The following is a 23,953-nucleotide window of genomic DNA, read 5'->3' on the forward strand; positions in this document are numbered from 1 at the left end:
CCAGTGCCATAATATATCATCCATTTGGATACTCTTTGTATGTGGTCTTAGACTGTGGGTTTTTGTAACTTATTCAACATGGAGACACCATCCGGGACAAAGTAGCTTGGTTAATTAGCACCCCATCCACTCGCTTCAACATTCACTCCTTCCACATAGTAGTAGCAGTGTGTACCAACTACAAGACACACAGTAGCAACTTACTAAGGCTCCTTTGACAGCAGCCCCCAAACACATGATCTCTACCAATTAGAAGGACAAGGGCAGTAGGTGGAACACTACCACCTCCACGTTCCCCTCCAAGCCAGACACTATACTTATTTGGAACTACATCACCATTCACTGTTGTTCGGTCAAAATCCTGGATCTCCCTTCCTAACAGAACAGTGGGTTTACCAACACCACATGGACTGCAGCGGTTCAAGAAGGCAGCTCACCACCACCTTCTCAAGGGCAATTAGGAATGGACAATAAATGCTGGCCTAGCCAGTGATAGCCACATCCCATGAATGAATAAAAAAAATTATACCTAAGCTCAATTGCAACTTCAATATCTATATTTATGCACTTTCCAGAACAAGGCTGGATAGCATTCCAGAGAGGGAACCTGGGCTGACATTTCTAGCCAAATCAAAAGATATTGAGTTGAATTTCAGAATCACTGCTGCTTCACCTGCCAAAATCCGCTAACTTAGCATAGAGCAGAATGGAACCCCAAAACCTTCTGCTTGATATGGCTTCATGCTACATCAACCACTGCTTTCGTCTGATTGCTTTTTGTTTTGGGCAGTGGTTGCATTGCTATTTTTTTGATGCAGAACATTAAAGGTTTTACAGTTCAAAGTTGTTGTATTACATTGTTCTCATGTCTAAATGCAAAAAAAAAGCTGGTTTCACTGCCATTCCTTAGATGTCTAGTTTCATTTATGGACTTCCCCTTGAAGTAATACGGATTGTGACTATTTTCCCCAGAGCGATTGCACAGGGTCAGTCTGCAATGTGCTGAGAACTTTAATTCATTACCTAAGTAAATGATTTACTTCAACAGAAGCACTGGGAAATCTTGTGAACGGAAGCCTCAGGCTTCTCAGAAACAGACTGTCTATGATGGAAAATATTGCTTGAGACATTTCAAAATTCACAATGTGCTTTTTGTGGGGCAGATTTTGTTCAGTACCTGTGTGGTAATTGGTCAAAATGGATTGACCACCCATTGTAGAATCTGTCAATGTTCATCCCACTGAAATTAGTGGAATTAAAATTGGACAAGTTCTGTAAAGGATGGGGCAGTTTATTCTGCCAAATTACCACCCAGGTGATGTGGGGCAAGAATCTCCTCTTAATTATCTCATTGGTTTCTCAGTTCCTTATTCTATTTGAAATCTTCCTTGACTGCTCATTGCTAACTGTTACATAGGAACATAGGACCAAGGAGCAGAGTAGGCCATTCAGCCCTTCAAGCCTGCTCCGCCATTTAATAAGGTTGTGGCTGATCTGATAGTAACCTCAATCAGCATCCCACCTGCCCCCGATAACCTAGCACCCTCTTGCTTACCAAGAATCTATCCACCTCAGCCTTAAAAATATTCAAAGACTCTGCTTCCACTGCCTTTTCAGGAAGAGCGTTCCGAAGACTCGCATCCCTCTGAGAGGAAAAATTTCGCCACATCTCCGTTTTAAATGGGTGACCCCTTATTTTTAAAGATTGACCACTAGTTCTAGATTCTCCCACAAGAGGAAACATCCTCTCCACATCCACCCTGTCAAGTCCCCTCAGGATCTTACATATTTTATTCTTATATATGCTTAGTCTTTCATGATATGGTTATGTACCTGATTTGTCTACTTTCAGTTGGTATAGTCCCAGCTGATCAATTGTGATTTGTGGTCTTTTTATTGAATATGAAATCTGAGCTAATCAAATACAAGTATGACTGAGAAATATGAATGTAGACATCCACGATGCCGGAAATGTGGCACCTAAGTGTGATGGGTATGATTTTAGGAGGAGGTGGTGGCGTAGTGGTAATGCCACTGGACTAGATAATCCAGGAGTCCTGGCTATTGCTCAGGGGTTATTGGTTCAAATCCCACCATGACAGCTGGTAGAATTTAAATTTGATTAACATATCTGGAATAAAGCTTGCCTTAGTGTTGGTGACCATGAAACTATCAATGATTGTTGTAAAAACCCATCTGGTTCACTAATGTCTTTAGGGAAGGAAATCTGGCCTACATGTGATTCCAGACCCACAACAATGTGGTTGACTCTTCCCTAACCTAACTGCAAGCCATTCAGTTCAAGGGCAGTTAGGGATGGGAAACAAATGTTGGCCTTACCAGCGACACACACATCCCAAGAAAGAATATTAAAAAAATCAAAATACTGCTGAAAAAAGAGACATGTCTAAGCTTTTTGTATTGCACACATTAGGAAACTCACAAGAATATCAATATAAGGGGGAAAACAACAATTTATACTGTATGTGAGGAGAGTGCTGATTGGTTGGCATGGCGTTGCCATGGAGAATGCACTACTGATGGTGACTAAACAGTTAACTGCCAAGAATTAAAAATAAAAACAAAAAACTGCGGATGCTGGAAATCCAAAACAAAAACAGAATTACCTGGAAAAACCCAGCAGGTCTGGCAGCATCAGCGGAGAAGAAAAGAGTTGACATTTCAAGTCCTCATGACCTTTCAACTCTTTTCTTCTCCGCCGATGCTGCCAGACCTGCTGAGTTTTTCCAGGTAATTCTGTTTTTGAACTGCCAAGAATTGTTTGAAATTTAAACCAGGTACCTTGAACTTGATTGGTCAAGACATTGTCCTGTGGAATGAGTCATCAAATAGCTGTCACATATTTTGTTTAGCTGAAACAGGAGCAATGTATGAACATGTTCTTTCTGCCTGAAAGAAAAGGGCCCTGTGTATTAATATATGTAGTTTCCAGTACACACAAATGTGCCACATTGTGAGCCTGAATGACAATCTCAAATTGGTTGTCAGTGTGATTCTTAGCACATTAAGGATTATTTATCAAATGTTGTCCAATTGCAGAATCACATCTAATGTAAAACGCTGTGTTTTGAGTTTTGCAAGCATGGGCTAGTTGGGTACGGTCTGTACCCAGCCGGATGTGAACAACAGCTGGGGCATGCTGTTTGATATGATCTGCCAGTCTTTGGGAAGTACAGCCTACATACCTAGCATAAGGCCGTCACTTTTGGCCCTGAAAAGTGCGCAGCCTACCTCAGATTACCCTGGAGTGGCAAGGTATCTCAAAAATGCGAGAACAGGTGAAGCTAGCTGTTTCACACTGATACTATGCAGAAGCAGCACAAGTGGTATTCACCTCCAACAGGATGCTGCCGTCAAGCCAAAAAGATGTTCCTCCCATCACACAGATAAGTAATGCAGCATATGAATTTCAGTGCCAGTGTGACGTTAAGTGTGTAGGCCTCTCATGTGGATGTAAATGATCCCATCGCACTATTTTGGAGAAGAGCAGGGGTGTTTTGTCCCACTGTCCTGGTTAATATTTATTTCTTAAGTAACAGCACAAAAAATAAACAGATTACCTGGTCACTATTACATTGCTATTAGTGGGATCTCACTGTGCACAATTGGCCGTCACGTGTCCTTCATTACAATAGTAGCTACACTTCAAAAATATTTCATTGGCTGGAAAGTGTTTTGCGACATCTGATGGTGGTGAAAGGTGACATATAATTGCAAGTCTTTTTTTCCTTTTTATATCACAACAAAAATAACTTGCATTTATATAGAACCTTTAATATAATAACATTTCCCAATGTGCTTCACAAGAGCATTATGAAGCACAATTTGACACTGGGCCACAAAAGAAGATATTAAAACAGATGAGTCTGGTCAAAGGTGTAGAATTTAAGGAACAGCATAAAGAAGAAGAGACGTGGAGAAGTTTAGGGGGGGAGTTCCAGAGCTTAGGGCCTTGGCAGTGGAAGACACTGCTATAAATGGTGGAGCAATCATATTTGGGGGAATGTTCAAGAGACCAGAATTAGAGAAGCGCAGAGATTTTGCAAGGTTATTGGGTTGGAGGAGATTTGAGATAGGGAGGAGAATTTTAAAATCAAGGCATTGCTTAACCAGGAGCAGAATAGGTCAGTGAGCACACCGGTAATGGATGAATATAACTAGGTGCAAGTAAGGACATGGGCAGAAGAGTTTTAGATGACCTCAAGTCCATGACGGTGGAATATGGGAGGTTAACTAGGAGTTTGTTGGAACAGTCAAGTCAAGAGGTGGAATGGATGAGGGTTTCAGCAGCATGGTGAACTAACGCAGGGGTAGAATTTGGATAATGTTATGGAGGTGGAAATAGGTGCTCTTGCTGATGGATTTGTGGGAGGAAACTAACCTTGAGAGTCAAATATGACACCAATGTTGCCAGCAGTCTGGTTCAGCCTCAGGCAGTTGCCAAGTGTTTGTGGCTGGAGAATCAAATTTGTAGTGGGTCCAGAGGCAATGGCTTTGGTCGTCTCAGTACTTAATTGGAGGAAATTTCTGCTCATCCAATAGTGGATGTCAGATGGTAAATATTCCTTTGCTGCTGAGGTGATACCATGTATCTTTAGGCCACCAGCTGAGTGATTCATTGTTTGACACAGGAATTGAGCAAGTCTGAAAATGCTTTTAAGGTTTAGGGAAGATGGAATATCTCTGCAGGAAGAAATGCCATTGAGTCTGGTCACAGCCATAATTATTTGCCATTCTCCCAGCCCAGTCCTTTCCGCGTGTATTACACAGCTTTTTTGTTTGAATATCTTTTGCTTGGTTTGAAATTCTAACATTGCACTGTCCCAGCTGCATTAATTCTATTTCCTTAATTAGCAAACATTATTCTGAGCTCCCCGTTTTGCTGATTATTCTGTCCATTTACCTTTTGCACACATGTGTGACTCATGGCTGGTTCTTTGTACTGATATACCATTATTTAAATGTCATTGCACTGTAATAATTAGCTCCGTGCTCTTGGGGGAGGATTTTTCCCTCGTCAGGCGGGCTTGGCGGGGTTGGGCAGGGGCTGTCGGGAAGCTGACCATCGCCCACGATCAGGTGCCGCACTGCGATTTACGCTGGCGGCCAATAAGGACCGCCCAGCGTGAAACAGTGCTTCAGTGCTGCCTGTGTAGGGGGGTGGGGGAAGAGGGTGAGTGCAAGCTTTGCGCATGCCCACGGGTCCACACTTGAAAATCTTTGTGCCTCAGAGAGATAAACATTTTTCAAAATAAAAGTTAAAGATTTTGAACATGCTCCGAAACATGTCCTCTCATGTGGTTCTGTCACATGAGCAGAGGGACATGTCATTAATTAAATTTTAAAATTTTAATTTTATTTTTATTTGTTGTTGGAACCCTCACCCTGCCCGTGGATGAAGTTTCCTAAAAAATGCAAAGGCCGCTCGGCTTTTTCGCCTGCCCGCCAACCATAAGGTTGGACAGGCAGCGAAAAATTTCTTTCAATTGACTCTTTAATGGTCTTATTAGGCCTATTAATTGTTGGTGGGTACGCAGCTGACTCTGGTGCGTGCCTGCCAACCGAAATATTGCGCGAGTGCGCAATGACATTGGGACACTCGCCCGCCATCGCGCGTCATTTTACACTCGACCATGTTGGGTGTGCGCCTGCCCGCCGAGCTAAAAATTCTCCCCTTGATGTGAGCACATTTGAGTATATGAAATATTAAAATACACAGAGAGCAGTACAACCTTTGAACACACATTGAAACATGAGCAACCATGCACAGTTTAGGAAGGGAACTGCAGTTGAGATGCAAGAAATTTGCATTGAAGAAAACTTTTCAAACACTTTTTTAAACTTAAAATGCATGCGTTTTAACTACATAAGAAAGTGCATTATTTTGTTAGTTTGACGTCTGTCATTGGGAAATTGTTGGAATCCATTATTAAGAAAGTAGTAACGGGGCATTTGGAAAGTCAAAATGCAATCCATCAGAGTCAGCATGGTTTTATGAGGAGTAGATCGTGTTTGACTAATTTGCTAGAGTTCTTTGAAGATGTGACAAGCAAAGTGGATAATGGGGATCCTGTGGATGTAATATATCTGGACTTCCAGGAGGCCTTTGATAAGGTGCCACACAAAAGATTAATACACAAGATAAGATCACATGGAGTTAGGGGTAATATATTAGGTTGGGTAGAGGATTGGCTAACCAACAGAAAGCAGAGAGTTGGGATAAATGGGTCTTTTTCTGGATGGCAAGTTGTAACTAGTGGGGTACAACAGGGTTCGGTCCTTGAGCCCCAACTATTTACAATCTATATTAATGACTTGGATTCAGAGATAGAAGGTACTATAGCTAAATTTTCAGATTACACCAAAAAAGTAAGTTGCAATGAACAAATAAGAAATTTACAGATGGATATGGACAGGTTAGGTGAATGGGCCAAAATTTGGCAGATGGAGTTTAACGTGGATAAGTGTGAGCTTATCCATTTTGTCGGAAGAATAAAAAGGCGACTTATTATTTAAATGGAGAGAAACTTCAGAATGCTTCAGTGCAGAGGGATCTGGGTGTCCTCGTGCATGAATCATTGAAAGCTAGTGTGCAGGTATAGCAGGTAATAAGGAAGGCAAATCGAATTTTGGCATTTATTGCTAAAGGAATAGAGTATAAAAATAGGGACGTGTTATTGTACAAGGCATTGGTGAAACCGCACCTGGAGTATTGTGCACAGTTTTGGTCCCCTTACTGGAGGAAGGATGTAGTTGCATTGGAGGCGGTTCAGAGGAGGTTCATTAGATTGATTCCAGAGATAAGGGGCTTGTCTTATGAGTAGAGAGTGAGCAGTTTAGGCATATATTCACTAGAGTTTAGAAGGATGAGAGGAGATCTAATTGAGGTATATAAGATGGGGATAGACAAAGTAGACGTGGAGCGGATGTTTCCCCTAGTGGATCATTCTAGAACAAGAGGCCATAGTTTTAGGCTAAGGGATGGTAGATTTAAATCAGAGATGAGGAGGAATTACTTTTCTCAAAGGGCCGTGAATCTATGGAATTCACTACCTCAGAATGCAGTGGATGCCAGGAAGTTGAATAAATTTAATGAGGAGATAGACAGATTTTTAATTAATAACAGGTTAAAAGGTTATGGGGAGAGGGTGGAAAATTGGAGCTGAGGCCGAAATTAGATCAGCCATGATTGAATTGAATGATGGGGCAGACTTGAGGGGCTGAAGTGCCTATTCCTGCTCCTAGTTTTTATGTTCTTATGTTTTATTTCTTCCCTTGAAGGTGGTGGATATAGTTTTGATGTCTCTGCTTTAAATGCTTTAACTATTTATGTCATAAATTGAGTTTTCCTGATCAATAGGCCACAGTTTCAATTGTGGGATGACAACAGAATGGTCATTGTAACTTAGCCCGCTGAGAAATTGACAGGATCAGGTCAGAACTCACATTGAAGCCAATGGGGGTAAAATCAGGCGGAGGGAGTGTAAACTGGGTCAAGAACCCCATCCCCTGAATTTCCCAATGGAAGAATTAGGTAAAAATTCTCCCAGAGTCTCTAAAATCACTGTTCTGGAAGTGTGTTGAAAATATACACTACAATCCATTGAAGAACTCCCCCCATGTCCTGAAATAAAACAAAAACAGACATAAATCTCGATCAAAGTGTCTTCATAACTCACAGTTGCACACAGCAACAACTCTGACTGACGATTGGTTTGGTGACAGTTCTGGATGCTTCATGAAGTAACAACAGCAGGAAATGATTAACTGGGACTTTACAGAACATAGGGTTAAATTCTGCTATTATCAGGAGTAACTAGGGAGACCTACTACCTCGACAATCCGAGTGCAGGATGTTTATGCTGCACTCTGTAATTTAGGGCACTCTGAGCCCTGTCTCATAGTACTTTCCCATTTAAAATAATGAGGGTTAAAATGGATTGCAAAATTGCATTATGTTATATGCAAAATAGCATATGAAACATTGAAAGGTTTCTGACAGACAGGGACAGAAAGAATATGACTTGCTAATTTCACAGAAGAATCTAGCAGGCCTCATATTCCAATGGATATGACAACAGAAGATAAAAATAACAAATGTGAACTCATTAATTTTGGTGGTGATGTTGGTGGGGGGAGGGGTGGGATGGAAGATCATGAGGAGGGAGGTGGAGAGCGACTACTTTTAGTTTGGATTTGGCTATTTTTATTCATAGTTTAGAGATTTAGCAATTCCATGGATGTGCCAGTATTATCCTGAAAGGGTATATTTCAAAATTCAAAGAGAATACAACTATCAACATAGAAGGTAACAAGAGGAGGCCATTCAGCTCCTCCAGCTTGTTTTGCCATGCAATTAGATAATGGCTGTACTACAGTTCTGAACCAATGAAATGGCAGTGTTTGTGCATCAGACATCTGTTTGCAAACTGGAACTGCTGATTTATATGTTGTTGGAGGGGAGGCCAGTTTAACAATGCCAATGTTAATATAAGCAATGTCCCCACAGAGCAGAGTAATCAACCTTTTGCCTCAGCCCTTCTTCAGAAGGTTGAGAGGTGGGAACTGGTGCCCAAGCACCCTTGATTTATTGTGATACCAGCCAGATTGCCTGCACATGTACGAGGACTACCCCACAGCAAGCTTTATCCTGACTCCTTTTTTTCTTATCTGGCCCCATATTTCTTCTCCTACTTCATCTTGAGATCACTCACACATGTCCTTAGTGGCTTGTCCTCCAAATCACCTCAGATCAGATATTCTTCCACCGGGGTCAGGAATTTCCATGGCATTGTTCCCACATTCACCTGTCTAATTCTGCTGGATGTGTGATGAGCACAACAAGATAAGAAATAAGAGCAGGAGAGGACCATATGGCACCTCGAGCTCTGCCATTTAATATGATTATGGCTGATCTTCAGCTTCAACTCTACTTTCCTGCTCCCCATATTGCTTGATTCCCTGAGAAACCAAAAATCTGTCTATATCAGACTTAAATATATTCAATAATGGAGCATTCACAACCCTCCTGGATAGAAAATTCCAAAGATTCACAATCCTCTGAGTGAAGAAATTTCTCCTCATCTCAGTCCTATATGATCAGTCTCTTACCCTAAGACTGTGCCCCCATGTTCTAGATTTCTCAGCCAGGGGAAACAACATCTCAGTGTCTACCCTATCAAACACCTTCAGAATCTTGTATGTTTCAATATGATCACCTCTCATTTTTCTAAACCCCAGAGAATATGGACCAAATGTACTCAGCCTCTCATCATAGGAAAAGCCTCTCATCCCAGAGACCAATCTAGTGAATCTTCGCTGTATTGCATCCAATGCAAGTAGATATGGTGGAAACTCGGGCCTGAATTTTCACTTGGATGGAAGGGCTCTGCCTTAGCCAAAATGGTTCCAGAGCCTGGAATCTGGAAGTCCCACCCCAAAACTAGCACCCACCATTTTCACTGGGTCTGGGGGTGGGGGTGGTTGTGGTGAACTGGAGCAGGAGGTATTTCACACATCTATCAGTTCACAGAGGAAGCAACGCTTTCAAAGTGCAGCTGCTTCAAACAGAAGCAGCTTTCATTACTGGGATTGCCAAAACACAACTAGTGGACTTTGGACATTTGAGGAAAGCATGCTAGAGTTCCTTGGAGAGGTAAATCATCATTTTGTAAAGGTAAGGTACACTTTCATAGAGGTAGTGTACCATTTTGGAGAGGTCCAGGTACAATCCTTTGTGTTAAGAGTACACATGAATTTACATAAAAAAGTGGATAAGGTCTCTGGAATTGTCAAGCTGTCGTCATTCAAACCTCCTGCCCTTTAAATTTTGAAAACAAAACAGTCTGCATTTGGAAATAAATCAGTGTTTTCAATTGTAATCGATAGCTGTTGACATAAGCCTGAGGGTTATTATTTTAGGATTAGTGGTGCTTGACTGATTCCATAACTTATAATTATCACAGTGCATGGGTGCGGGGGTGGTGGTGGAGGTGGTGTTGTAAGTCCACAGTTTGATTGAAAGCTCCAAGTCATCATAAAGAGATTAGCTGTCTTTGATATTGGGCTATGAATACAAATGTTTATTTTTATAAGGGATTGAGTACCTGGGGGAAATAATTGTTTTTATAAGGGACTAAGTACTTGGTGGAAATTTTTGTTCTTATATGGGATTAAGTGCTTGAAGGAATTTAAATGTATTGAATGGTCTTTTATAAATTAGTGTTTTTTTAATATAGTGAAGTCTGTAATAGAACTTTATTTTATTTCATCTCACTTAAGGTCTAGTGGATACTGGGTGATTTGGCATAGAGGGTGTAAGGGCAAATGGTGGTGGATGGAGGTGTCATGGGTTAGCATCAGTTGGCACTAAATTGGCATGGGGCTATAAAGATCAATTGTAAGGTGGGTAGAGGGGCATAGGTTAGCACGAAGGGCATGAGGGGCCATGGGGGTGTGTAGAGGGACATAGTTGCATGGACATTATGAAGTGCCAAGGAGGTGGGTGGGGGCATGAGTGGAATGAGAAGGCATGGATGGAGCATGGGGAGTGTGTGGGGGGAGGGGGTGAGAGGATCTGAGGGGTGAGGTCCAGAGGGCTGCCTTTAGCTTTACTGCTTTTATTGCAACTGGGACAAAGTCTCAGGCCCGAGGCAAGGCTTTTGAAAAGCCTGCCTCAGCACCTCTCAGCCCCAGTGTCTGCCTCTGCACTATTTCCGGGGTTGGCAGACTCAGCTCTGGTCAACTCCCAGCCCTGGACTGAAGTTTCCAGGGAAGTTTCTCCAGATTCAGGTTTGCAGAGTCGGAAAATTTCCTGACTCTGGGCACCCAACTCAGGAGTGAAAATTCGGCATTCTGTGTCTGCACACAGGGAAGCTGTTGCACTGCCTGTGAAGTTATGACAGCAGAGTGGGGAAAGCTCTAAGAACAAATATTTTGGATGTTCGACTACTTCCTGGAAGTCTCAAATCAATGTTATGTTTTCCCCCTGAGGCTATAACATTCCCAGCGCTCCCAGGTAAATTAAACCTTCCTATTTGCAACTAGCTGCAAGTACAAAATCTCCTGTATTAATCCTATTGCTGGAGCCAATGAGTCATTTTCAGTGAGCCTCTGCTAATGTTTGCTAATCTGTGTATAACTGTGCCCAGCATTGACCTACAGTCTGGTTTCCTCCCCTTCCTTCTGGAGAAATATTTATTCTCCGCTTAACATTCCCCTTCACTGTCCAGCCAAATTTGGAATTCAGCACATGGAGGATTTGCAAGGACAAATCCTTTGTTACAGTTCCAGATGATTCCCATTACTTTTTCAGCTTTGCTGAAATGCTAAACAATGAGCTCTTGTTCTTGATTGAGGTAAGCACTGGAAGTAGTACAGGGTCTACCACAGCACTGACTGAAAACTACAAATGCAATTTTTCAGGTCTGTTGATGCTGTTCATTATTCCGGAATCATCCTGGAATGCAAAGATAAACCCCCAGCTTCTTTTCTCCACTACAAACCATCTTCTTAGGCCCTTCTCTCAGTTCCCTCACTTTTATTTCCAACAATAAACACTTATTCTTTGTCACTACCATTGAGACCCATTGCTGCCTCTGCTGTGTACCTCCCTTCCACTGACCCAGCTGACTAAACTTCCTTTAATGTTTGCCTCACTCTTGCCCCAAACTCACATATTTCTCCAGTTTCTCTTGTCTCCCCCCTCATGCCCTCTCTGAGCTCATCTTGTCCAAGGAACCCACTCTCTGACCCCTAAACTGCTGATCACCCAAATTCTTCCCATGTTAGTAGTTATTGGAGGAATATTTTGTGCCCACTAGCGTCGGGCATGTTCGGCAGCGTGAGCGATTTGGCGAGAAGGGAAAAAATTGGTTTCACGACGCTGTGAAACCAGTTTGCAATCGCCTGCCAATGGCGTGTCACGTTTCCTGCCATTGGACGTCAGGAACCTCATTGTAATACATCTGCATATCATTATAAGGCCAGCCCCACACTGGATCATCCGCCCATGTCGGCGGGAAAACACGCCAATGCTGAACATGTCTTGACAAGTGTGATGTGCAGAAGTCAGGGCTTACCGTCAGGGCCTTTCTCAATTGCAGACATCCGAGGAACAGAAGATGCTGGAGCCCGACAGCAACAGGATCCTGGAAGAATGTCCATCACATACTGGGTGGATTGTCATGGACATGGCTCTGCCGCAAAGCAGCTCACGGAAGTTGGAAAGTCACCGTTGAGGGTCTGCTTACAGCGGATGATGGTGGAGGGGGTGGAGCGGAAGGTCCAGCTGTGCTTGGTGGGGGGGGGGGGGGGGGGGGGGGGTCGGTGGGGGAGGTAGGTCTAGGATCAACTGGGAGAGGAAGGTGTGTTGGAGGGGATGAGGCTGGGAGGGCAGGAACAAAGGTGTCAGGGGGATGAGATTGAGGGGGGCAGCGAAGGTGTTAGGGGTGAGGTTGGGGGGGAGGGCGTACAGTGGAGGAGGGGTAACAGAGGAGAAGACGCAACTTGGGAGGTAGGTGTAAGGGAAGGAGTTTGAATGGTGGAAGGAGTTTGGAGGGGGGAAGGAGTCCAGGAGGAGGAAGGTGTCTGGGTGGAGGAAGGAGTCCATAGAGGGGCAAGAATCCAGAGGGGGCAGCAAGTCTGGGAGGGTGGGAGGGGAAGGAGTTCCAAGAGGGGAAAGAGTCCAGAGAGGGGAATGTCCAGGTGAACGTGCAAGGGAGTGCTCTGTGAGTCTATGACTGCCTCCTCGGGAGCAAACTAAAGGTAGGCATAGTATGAGGGAATGGTGTCAATTACCGGGGGCAGAGTGAGGCAGTAGGTTGGGAGGGTGAGGGAGTGATGGTATCAGTAGAAGGGACGACAAGGCTGGTTGTTGGGGACCCGGAGGCAGACACCGACCTGGTGGGTGGGAAGGAGGTCAGGGAACTCAATGTGGATGGGGGTGGGATTTTCAGGAGGGAAGGGAATGTGCATGTTCACCTGGACGTCCCTGAAGGAAAGGGTTGTGGCTGGTAGGTCATGGAGGGGAGATGGAAGATGATGCCAGGGGGCGTTGACAGTGACGGGGGAAAGGAAATGTGTGACGAGGGAGGGGTAAGGACGGGGGAGTGTAAGAAAAACTGTAGTACTACAATGCTTGCCAAATCAAAAGTGAAATGAGAGTCGTGGTGGGCGATAACCAGTGCTGTATGGGAGTGTGATCAGTGGGTGGGAGGAGATGCAGGTCAGCTCAGATAGGCAACTGAGACAGAACCCCAGCAGACAGCATTGAAAATGCTCGGGACATTGAGACGAGTGTCATATGGGAAGGATCTGCATACGTGGGAGAGTGCTTGCACGAGGCTCTGAAAGGCCCTGCCACACACACACACACACACACACACACACACACACACTTCTCCCTCCAGAATCACTTATTGGCCAGCTGCTTGCAGCTGAACTGCTAGCAGGTGTGATACAGGGGGAGAACTTGCGAAGCCTGTCAATGAAGCTGAAAGACACCATTACACGTTATTCAATGAAAGTGAATCTATTTTCAGACTGTAAAGTGATAAAATGTGCAACCTGTGCAACCAACCGTGATCAGAATTTCTTAACTTTTGGACTCCCTAGAATTCTAGGTGCTGACCCGTCGTCCCCAGCAGGTGTTGAGACAGCCTGTTCAATGGTTGGCCCTGTTGGTTCTGATACCTTTGGCGTGCATCCTCTGGAGAGCTGAGGCCTTGGATGCCCCGGCTTGCTTTGGCTGTCCTCCTGTGGGCCGGCTGCTCCCTCTGCACTGACAAAGGACGAGGTTGACGGGGTCACAAGCAAAGGAAACTCAGAGGGAGAGGACAGTTTCTGAGATTCCTAAATGGATGTTCCAGAGGTGTCTAGCTGCCACTCTTCCTGCCTTTGGTGCCCCAGGGCCCCAGCTGACTCCCTGAGGGGAAGGAGCACTCGAAGGGTCGTCGATGTGCCCTGTTTTCCCCTTGTGTTGCCACTGCTGGAACTCACCCATGGCTACTGCATTGGATTGCAGGTCTGCGCACATCTCCATGTTCTACTGGGCCAGGTTCTCCATGACATCCGCCATCCTCCCCATGGAGGCCTCCACATGCTCACATGTGGGCACTGCTTCATCAGAGAGCAGGCAGACACACTCCTGCAACTCGTGTGCCACTCTGTTGAGGGCTTCCAGTCGCTCTATAATATGTACCCCTGCCTTATGCTGACTCTCCACAATGAGTTGGAAAGCCAAATCCAGAGGCTCGTCATCTAACTCAGACCTCACAGTTGCCTCTTCCCCAGCAGTCCTCCAAGTGCTGGGGAACTCAACTGAACTTGCCTCCTCCAGCTGCGGACATGTGTCCATGTGGTGACCACCAGATTGTGAGCACAAGCCTGCGCTAGGCCTAGGTCCCAGAGAGGTTTGTGTCTCTGTGCTTGAGAAAGGTCATGATAAGCAATGTGATGGCTCTTCCAAGCTGCTTATTTCCAGCTCTTCATTGGAGGAGTCCTCTTGGCTGGAGGTGAGGATGTGGATGGAGCTGAGGGACTGGCTGGCTGAGGATATCAGTCACTTGGCAGAGCTCCCTGTGAACCAAAGTAGAGATAATTAGTGCAGGTCAGCACAGTCAAAAGCAGGAGAGAGAGCACTCACAATTGTGTTGAGAGAGAGATGATAAGGTGCAGGATCCTCATGAGGGTGTTCACCATCGACCTCACCATGCTGCAGGCATGGTCCACAGCCTCATCAGTCAGCGGGTGGCACACTCCTCAAAGTGAGGAGCCTAATGTAAGCTACTTCACCACAGCTCTGGGACCTCTTCCTGCTGATGTGAGCAGGCTTTTCCTGCATGAAAACAGATGGAGAGTGTGTGAGCAGGAGGCCTGGCACTGCGTGGAAGGTTTGTGTGATGAGCAGAGCCATGGACGGGATGAGGATGCGAACTCGAGAGGATATGAGCCCTTTGGAGGTTTGAGGATGTGTGTGAGAGTTAGTGGTGTTGTCCCTTGAGGTGTGAGATCCCTGTGGATATGTGATGGATTTGTGAGTGTGTGAGTTGAGAGTGATGAGAAGAGTGACTTACCCTGGCAGAATGGATGAGACCATTCATCCTGAGGCGGCACTGGGTGGCTGTCCCCTTTTGCAAGGCATTGACACTGTCCACTCCTGCCACTGCCTCCCATGCTAGAGTGGTGACCTTGCTTGCTTTTCCCAGAGTGGGGTTAGAGGACATCACGGTGAGCCTCCACTGTATCCAAGAAGTACTTGAGGGACATGCCATTAAACTGGGGCAGGGGTGGGGTGCTGCAGTCTTCTTGCCTTTCAGTGCTATGTCTTCTGTGCAGCAATCCTGGGCTGGAAGCATTGAGATGTATGCGCTTGGCTGCACTTTAAATGTGACGCCTGGTGTGATGAAGCAGTGAGGTAACAATGTGGCAGACAAATGAGAGCCTGCCTGCCATTAAAGTGGTGTGTTTCCCACGATGCATAATTAATGAGATGGGATTGGGGCAATACAGGTGAAAAGCCATCATTGCGGCAAACGGGTAAAACATCCTTTGTCCTGCCCGTGATCTAAATTAGTGCAAATCTGGGACGATTCTGCCCGTTGTTACTGGTTCTCTCCCTCAAGGTGTGGTTTTGCTCTTCTTTAAATCTGCAATCACCACGGCCTTCCTTTCATGATGTGGCAGATGTTTGTCAGATGGATCAAATCCATGAGGGAAACTTGATCCCACTATCACAACAATTTTTCAATTTGTATTTATTTCAAGATGTGTGCCCTGAGTTCAGTAGTAATAAGTCCACCAAGACTTTAGAGATTATTTTAAAAACTAAAATTAAAATATATATTAGCAAAAGAAAAGATTTCAAGCACATGCATATGTCTACAAATTACCATATAATAACTCCTAAAATCCCGAATTAACCTGACTCCCAGTTACGCCCCCTTTAAGTCAAAAAATAGATTTTTAGGTTTTAAACAGATTCAGCAATTTAACACAATACCCTAGACAGTGGAATTCAAAATGGCTCTTTCCAGCTTTCGGTTTCAGCAGGCTTAGTGCACAAATACTAAAGACTTCTGTTAGATCTTACAGTGCCTTCCCCTGACACATAGCCTCATTATCCTTTATATATGCTTCGCCCTTTTTAACATGTAACTTCCATTGTTTCCATATGTCTTTGGAACTTTACCTTTCTTATATTATAAATGTTTTTCATGTTGCTACTATTCTCATTAACCTCTTTGGAATTCAAATCTCCCTTCATTTATCTAAATCTTACACCTTATATGTTTACTCATTAGCATATTAAAGACATTTCTACACCTTACTTTTTTGATAACTTGAATTTGTAGTCTGCTTGGCTACAAAATGTAATTAAATTACACACACAGACAGAAAACACAAGCGCCCCATAAACCTACTTTACAATAAACCAGAGAAGTATTATGAAAATTATTACACTTTCATGACACTCCTGAAAAAAACAACTTTTGACTCCATTGAGCTTGCAATCCACCTTCCCATCTCCAACCACCCTTGCCTCTCCAAAGTCCTTGGAACACGTTGCCACCTTGCAAATCCATATTTCCTGAATCCAGTCAGGTTTCCACCCTGCCGCAGTACCAAAACAGCTCTTATAAAAGTTACAAATTACATCCTGTGTGACTGTAAGAACAGAAATGTGTCTCCTCATTCTTCTCGACATGTCTGCAGTCTTTGACATGATTGGCCACACCATCCTGCTATGGCCGGGTTGAGAGGAGCGCACAGTTTATCTAGCCCCACTACTCCACAGGTTGCACCATAAGTTTAATGGCCAGTTATTTACCTTCACTACTGTTAGACCCAGAATAAAAGAGACCAGGCTTCTTTCAATAAACTCAGAATGATGGACTTATTGCAAAACAAAACTTTTTTTAAAAAGTTGCAAAAACTGGTCAACACACAATTGTGCCCTCGAAGTATAACTATCCAGTCCTTTTAAAATACCCCAACATGCACACATGCATGCAGAGACACACAAACGAACAAAGACAAAAACATGGGGTCTCTCTGCAGAGATGGGCTTTAGGGGATAGGTGTTAAAAAAAAATAAAGGATAAAGTTCACAGGGTCTCAACGCTGTTGATCTGGAGCTCCCTCGTGTGAAGATGGGCCAGCGGTCCTGGTAGATGTCTGGAGGTTCAAGTTTTTGCATGAAGGAGAATATAGAGCTGAACCAATTCTTCCTGTCTCAGTTTTGCAGGTCCAAAATACCAACAGGTTTTTCTCAAATGAGGATTCTCTAGCTATAGGTTTAAACTGCACATACAATTTCAGCCAAGGCAGAGAGAGAGTCAGTTAGGGTAGCCTTCTTGCTAAGCTTATTCCCCAACAAGACTGAATTCACAAAACAATAGGTTCAAAACTTAAAGATTGTTTCTGCTATGTGATTTCCAGTGAATCACTTGCCTGCGTCTTTCCCAGTTTCCCACCCATCAATTAAAGAGATTGCAGTTCAAAACAAATAAATAGTTCTTCCTCAAATGCCATGCTGGTCAGGTGAGTTCTTGGAAAAGGCATGCTTGTCACAGTTCCAAAATGAACTCATGGCCCTTTTTAAAAAAAACTCCAGGTCAGTATCCAAAGGTCAAAATAAATCAATGTCTTTCCATATTTTAAAAGAAAAATCCAGTTCCGTGAAGATATGGTTTTCCCAACCTCTTTCAAAACCTCTCCACAATCATCCAGTGGAGTTGGACTGCTTTCACATAGTTAAGTTCTCCCTGCTCCTGAACCATTACCTCTGGTGTCCCCCAAGGATCTATTCTTCACTCCGTCCTATTTCTTATCTACTTGCTATCGTTCAATGACATTGTCCAAAGGCACAGTGTTAGTTTTCACTTGGATATCGATGGCACCCAGCTCTATCTCACCACTACCTCTCTTGACTTCTCCACTGTTGCTAAATTATCAGTCTGCTTATCCAACATCCAGTGCTGGATGAGCTGAAACTTCCTCCAATTAAGAATCAACAATACCAAAGCCATTGTTTTTGGTCCCTGCTCCAAACTCTGTTACCTAGCTACTGAGATGAGCTTCTGAATATATATTCACGCCATCGTTGAGACGACCTATTTCTACCTCCATAGCATCGACCGACTTCACTCCTGTCTCAGTTCATTTGCTGCTGAAACCTTCATTCATGCTTTTGTACCTTTGGACTCGACTATTCTACCACACTCCTGGCTGGTCTACCACATTCTTTCCTATGTAAACTTGAGGTCATCCAAAACTCTGCTGCCCTTTCCTAACTTGCACCAAGTTCTCCTATCACCCCATGTGCTGATCTACATTGGTTCCCAGTCAAACAATATCTTAATTTTAAAATTCCACCATGGTTTTCAAATCCCTCCATTTTCTTGTCCTTCCCTATTTCTGTAATCTTCTCCATCCTCACAACCCTCGGAATATCTACGCTTCTCTATTTCTGGCTTTTTGACCATCCCCAATTTTATTAGCTCCAACTTTGGTGGCTGTGCCTTCAGAGATTCTTGTCTTACCCTTCCCATTGCTCTGTGCCTCTCTACCTCTCTCCTCCTTTAAGACAGTCCTTAAAGCCTACTTCGTTGACCAAGCTTTTGGTCATCTGACCAAATATCTCCTTATGTGGCTCACTGTTATGTTCTGTTTTCTAATGCTCCTGTGAAGCACTTAAGGGGTTTTATTACATTAAAGGTGCTATATAAATACAAGTTGTTGTTGATAACAAAAAAGATCATCAATAAGTAAGAGCTAGTGAGGTAGCAGGAAGGCACTGAAAGATAGGCACCCAACGATTTTGTGAGCTTCTCCTTGTTGTATAAAAATGTAAGAGGAAAATAAAAAATTACCTTTGCAATTAATTAAATGAAAAATAAATTTTGAAAGGCAGTAAGGCAGACTCTCAGAATGCTGATGTGCAATTCATAAACCTTCAAAACAAAACTTTAGCTGCCCACTGGTGGCTCAGTTTCTAGCTGAATGGCAAGGTCTGAGTTCAAGTCTCACTCCAGGGCTTGAGCACAAAAATCAAGGCTGGCAGTGCAGTACTGAGGGAGGTGCTGTCTTTTGGAAGCAATATTAAACTGAGATCCCATCTGCCTGGTCAGATGGATGTAAAAGATCCCATGGCACTATTTTGAAGAAGTGCAGAGTAGTTATCCTTGATATCCTGGCCAATAACTAGTCCTTAATTAACATTACAAAAAATAGATTGCCTCGCCATTATCACATTGTTACCCACATCCATAACTGTCGGTGGAACATGGATGTTAGTCTGTGATGCCGACACAACCAAAGCAGAGCACTGATGGAGAAATTACAAAGGTCATAGGCTTTAAATGTAGACAAAAAACAGTTCAGCGACCAGTATTAATTACATCTATCACTTGAGTAATTAACTTGATTAACTTGGTCCTAAGAAATACATGAGCCTGCTCAAACAGTCAAACTATTCTTGAAGTGGATTATAATCCTAGCTCCCTTTTGGGACTATTATGGATCAGGCATACTCCTCAGATGGTAATTCTCACTTATGGTTGAGAAAGATATGCCTCACAGACACCTAAATGGGATTGAAGAACTTGTCTAACTCTCCCCTAGGGAAAGGAACCACTAGAAAATATTACTGTCCTTCAGGTAGTAATTTTAACATGTTTTAGCTAGATTTTAATAACCCAGATATGATAAGGGTCTGGGGATCTCTCCTCAACAATATACCTCTGCACTGAAGAGTGTATGGAGATCGGTTTTCAAATTTGGATACAGAAGATTACATGAGACAACATATTTTCTAAATTATTAAAAGTTGGTTAAAGGACCAAACATGAAATTCATTTTTGATGGTAATTCAATCACAACATTGACAGTTCTAGGAAAAGTAAGTATAATATTATTTCTAATAGAGAATCCAGGTCTTATTAATGTTCCAGAGAGGTATTTAAGATATCCATCAATATTTAAAGTAGGTATTTAAAGTACCTTAAATCCCTGAGTAAAAAACTACCAGGTCTAGCAAGTTACCTCTATCCCGATTAAGGAGAGAGCTATCATCACTACATTACAGCAGCTACCATTACCTTGAGAGATTGAGTAAATCCAATGAACCTAAAAATCCTACTGTGTAGTTTCAATATTTATATCCTCAAAGAGCTCAACTAACAGAAAGCATGTTATGCACTCATGCTGGGCAACACCTTTGTTTTTCATCAACATCCTTCAATCAAACAGGATACTGAGAGATACAGATAGTGGTCATTTCCTTGCAACACACAGTTTCTAGGATTCGGTTAACAAGTTGTTTAGGGTCATCTTTAGGGCTATCCATTGTTGGTCTGTAGTATCTTACACTTTACCAATGTCTAGCTGAGGTGATTTAAAGGCCAGTTCCTGTTTCTTTCAGAACTGCCTTGTGTTAGAGGATATGCCACATGATATTGTTGTCGTTGAGCACACAATTATGTCCAGGCATGTTTAGAAACTTTTAAACCCTTGTCCAGCAGGTGAACTTTGCTTCTAATTTTTAATCCCTACTTCATAGGAGAATCACCCTTTATAATCTTATAACTCCTTACTTATAGCTCGATTCTCTTACAACTTTGTTGTATTTATATTTATACCTGCATTCCTTCACATTCTGCCTTGGTGAGTAGGTTTGTCTATAGATAATCAACATTTCAAGAGATGAACCATATCCTTTTTGGTTGCTGCAAACCAATTTCGGTATTACATATTGTATCCCACGTAGAGAAACACAGGCAACATGCAAGTTCTCACAATCAGTTGCAGTTCAGCTGGTAGCACTCTCACCTCTGAGTCAGAAAGTCCCGCTCCAGGATTTGAGCACAACAATTTAGACTGACACGCCAGTGCAGTAGTGAGGGAGTGTTGCACTCTCAGAGATGCCATCTTTTTAGCTGAAATGTTAAACTAAGGCCTCATCTGCCCTCTGAAGTGGATGTAAAATATCCCATGGCACTATTTTGAAGAAGAGCATGGAGTTATCCCCAGTGTTCTGGCCAACATTTATCCTTCAACCAATATCACAAAAACAGATTATCTGGTCATTATCCCATTGCTGTTTGTGGGAGCTAGTTGTGTGCAAATTGGCTGTCACATTTCCTGCATTGCAACAGTGCCTACATTTGAAAAAATATTCCATTGGCTGTAAATTTAAGCATTTTGAGTTATCCTGTGTTTGTTAAAGATATTGGAATTGGAATTCTTTCTTTGCTTTCCAAATGCTAGCAAACTAAAATAACGTTACACAAAGATCAGAATGATCTGAAACTTGTGTCTGTCATAGCCTCATCATATCGGCCAGGGACTGTGGGTCAGTAACACACACACTGTGCCATTGGTCACCAACCTTAAATATCTTCTTGATGGCTTAATGAAAACGTACAAAAGAGTGATGTGTAAATGTAAGTGCCCTCTTTCTTTTCTACATCATTTATTTTCTCCCACATATTCAACAATTACTTAAAATGCTACTATTTAATGGTTCTGCCAATATATTTAATGTTGCAGGTAATGGATTGGAGGGTGCAGTAAATATGAAAAGTATTACAATCTCTTTACTATACTATTCTATCTTTGGGTTATTTCTGCCTTTTCTGTGAATAAAACAGTGGAGTTAGGTGGGTTCTAGAGTAGGCATTTCTAATTTGGGAATTCATTGAGGTAGTGCTTAATGAAACAACTAAAACCCAAAGGAGACATGTAAGCAGGCAATGATTTATCTCCTCTTCTCATCGATGGAATAGTTGAATGTTTGAGTCACTGAAATTACAGTTTAACTTACAGATCACAATAGACCCTGAAATGTCAGTAAGTTAATTTGCATGATATATTTTAATGCCATCCATACTTTCAGATGCCACAAAAAATGACACGTGCCAAGACAGATGCTTCATCTTTGTCTTGCTGACTATGCAGTTTTTACATATTTGTCAAGGAATTATGCAGATTTTTTGACAGTTTAAAAACTCTGAAGTCTTTTTATGAACAGAAACTTAAATCACTGTTGCCCTCCAGTGGCTTTTGCATGTAACTGATTGATGCACTGTGATCATGTGTTGCATTTTAAAGACAAAAATGCGTTATAGGCTACTTATACTGTTGAAAGTTTCCATGAATTCTGAACATGGAAAATCTTGTGCGATGATATTTGAAGTTTAATGGTATTGCCATTAAGGAGGTTGAATGCGTTATGTAGTAAGTTAATACAAATTTATTAATATTTCATTTTTAGAGTAAGGTGCTACTAATGTGCAATGGCTTAACTAGGAATAAGTATTCCAAAGAAGCAAATTATGTTCCTCTATTATCTTCAATTCCTGTTTCTGTCTTTGAGAATCCAGACTGCAAAATTACTCGTCAATATTTTTTTGGACAGAAAAACATGTTTTTCGGAAAAATGTATTCCACTTTTGATATTTTGCAGGTCATATCTTAAAACATAGGCCAGGATTTTCCCCTTGGCGATTTGGGGGCGGGGTCCGCTCGCCGCGGGGAAAATGACACCGGATGATGTCGGGAGGAATCCCTAACATCATCCTGGGCCATTTAAACTTTTAGGAAGGCGGGTGGACAGCGAAAATCAGCTGTCCGCCTGCCAACCTGTCAATGGCCAACTGAGGCCATTGACAGGCTAGTTAAGATAATTAACGACCTGCCCGTCCAAGCTTAAGGCTGGCGGTCAGGCCAGAAGCTCCAGCAGGCTTCTGCTAATACATGAAACCTCATCCACTGGCGGGATGAAATTTAATGTCCGTTTTGTACAAAAATAATGAAGTTTATGTGTTCTTTATTAACATGTCCCATCTTTTGTGACATTGTCACATGAGGGGGACATGTTAATAATTTTAACATTTTTCTATTTTTAGACTTTATTACCTGTCACTAATCTCCCTGAGATAGGACTTTGCCTCAGGGAGCAGTGCACTCTTTCATGCGCATGCGCAAAAGAGCACGCTTTGACAGATGGGGAATCCCTCCACTCCCCGCACAGGAAATGCATAGTGCTTCCTGTCGGGCAGGCCGCTGGGTAGGCCTTAAATTGCCCCCCACTGAAAATGGCGGGGGCCCTGTTTCGGTGGCGGGGGTCGGCTGCCAACCCGCCGCTGAGCCAGTGGGGCCCGCACACTATCTGAGGGCAAAATTCTGCCCATAGAGTGAAGATAATTTAATAAAAAACCCTCAGAGACTGTTATTAAGGATATCTCCCTGCCAGTATAAAATTTCTTGATGTCTAGATTTTACATATTTACCGTGGATTCACTTTTAGGCAGAATTTAGTCTCAAAATAATGGTGACGCTAACACTGCTCATCAATATTTACAAAGCACAACTTCAGGTGAAGGCAGATGCACGGTTAAACATGAAAATCTAAAAGTTGCTGTCCAAAAAGCAACCCTCTGCTGTTTGCTTCTTGAAAATGGCATCTTGCTGTCTGATTTATCATTCAAATGTGTTGAACAGCATGAAGTCCCCATACTTACCCAATGGGTATGATTTAAACTCACCGCAGAAAGTTTGGGATTGTCACTTTTAGTCAAAGTACCATTTTTAATGGCGAGGTAAGTTTTGATTGCTGCCAAACAATCCATTTGCCACTCAAAATTAACTTTTACAGGTGTAAAGTCACATTCCTTCAGCTTTTAAATGTTGTTGGAGATTTTACAAAATCTAAGTACATTTTTAAATGTTCCGTTTTGCCTCTTTTATTTCCTTCCCTTAATCCAATCCATCTCTCCCTCTCTTTGTTTCACTTTCTGTATCCGATTTGACATTGGATTCAAGATTATAACTTATACTTCCTGGTTCAGTTAGCAATACTTCAATCTGATTGGTTAAAGAGATGACTGGTGACTTGCCCTGTTCCCACAGGTACCTGATCCCCTCTAGGGCC

The sequence above is a fragment of the Carcharodon carcharias genome, chromosome 17 (genome assembly GCF_017639515.1).
Source record: "Carcharodon carcharias isolate sCarCar2 chromosome 17, sCarCar2.pri, whole genome shotgun sequence".
In the NCBI taxonomy this organism is placed as follows: Eukaryota; Metazoa; Chordata; class Chondrichthyes; order Lamniformes; family Lamnidae; genus Carcharodon; species Carcharodon carcharias.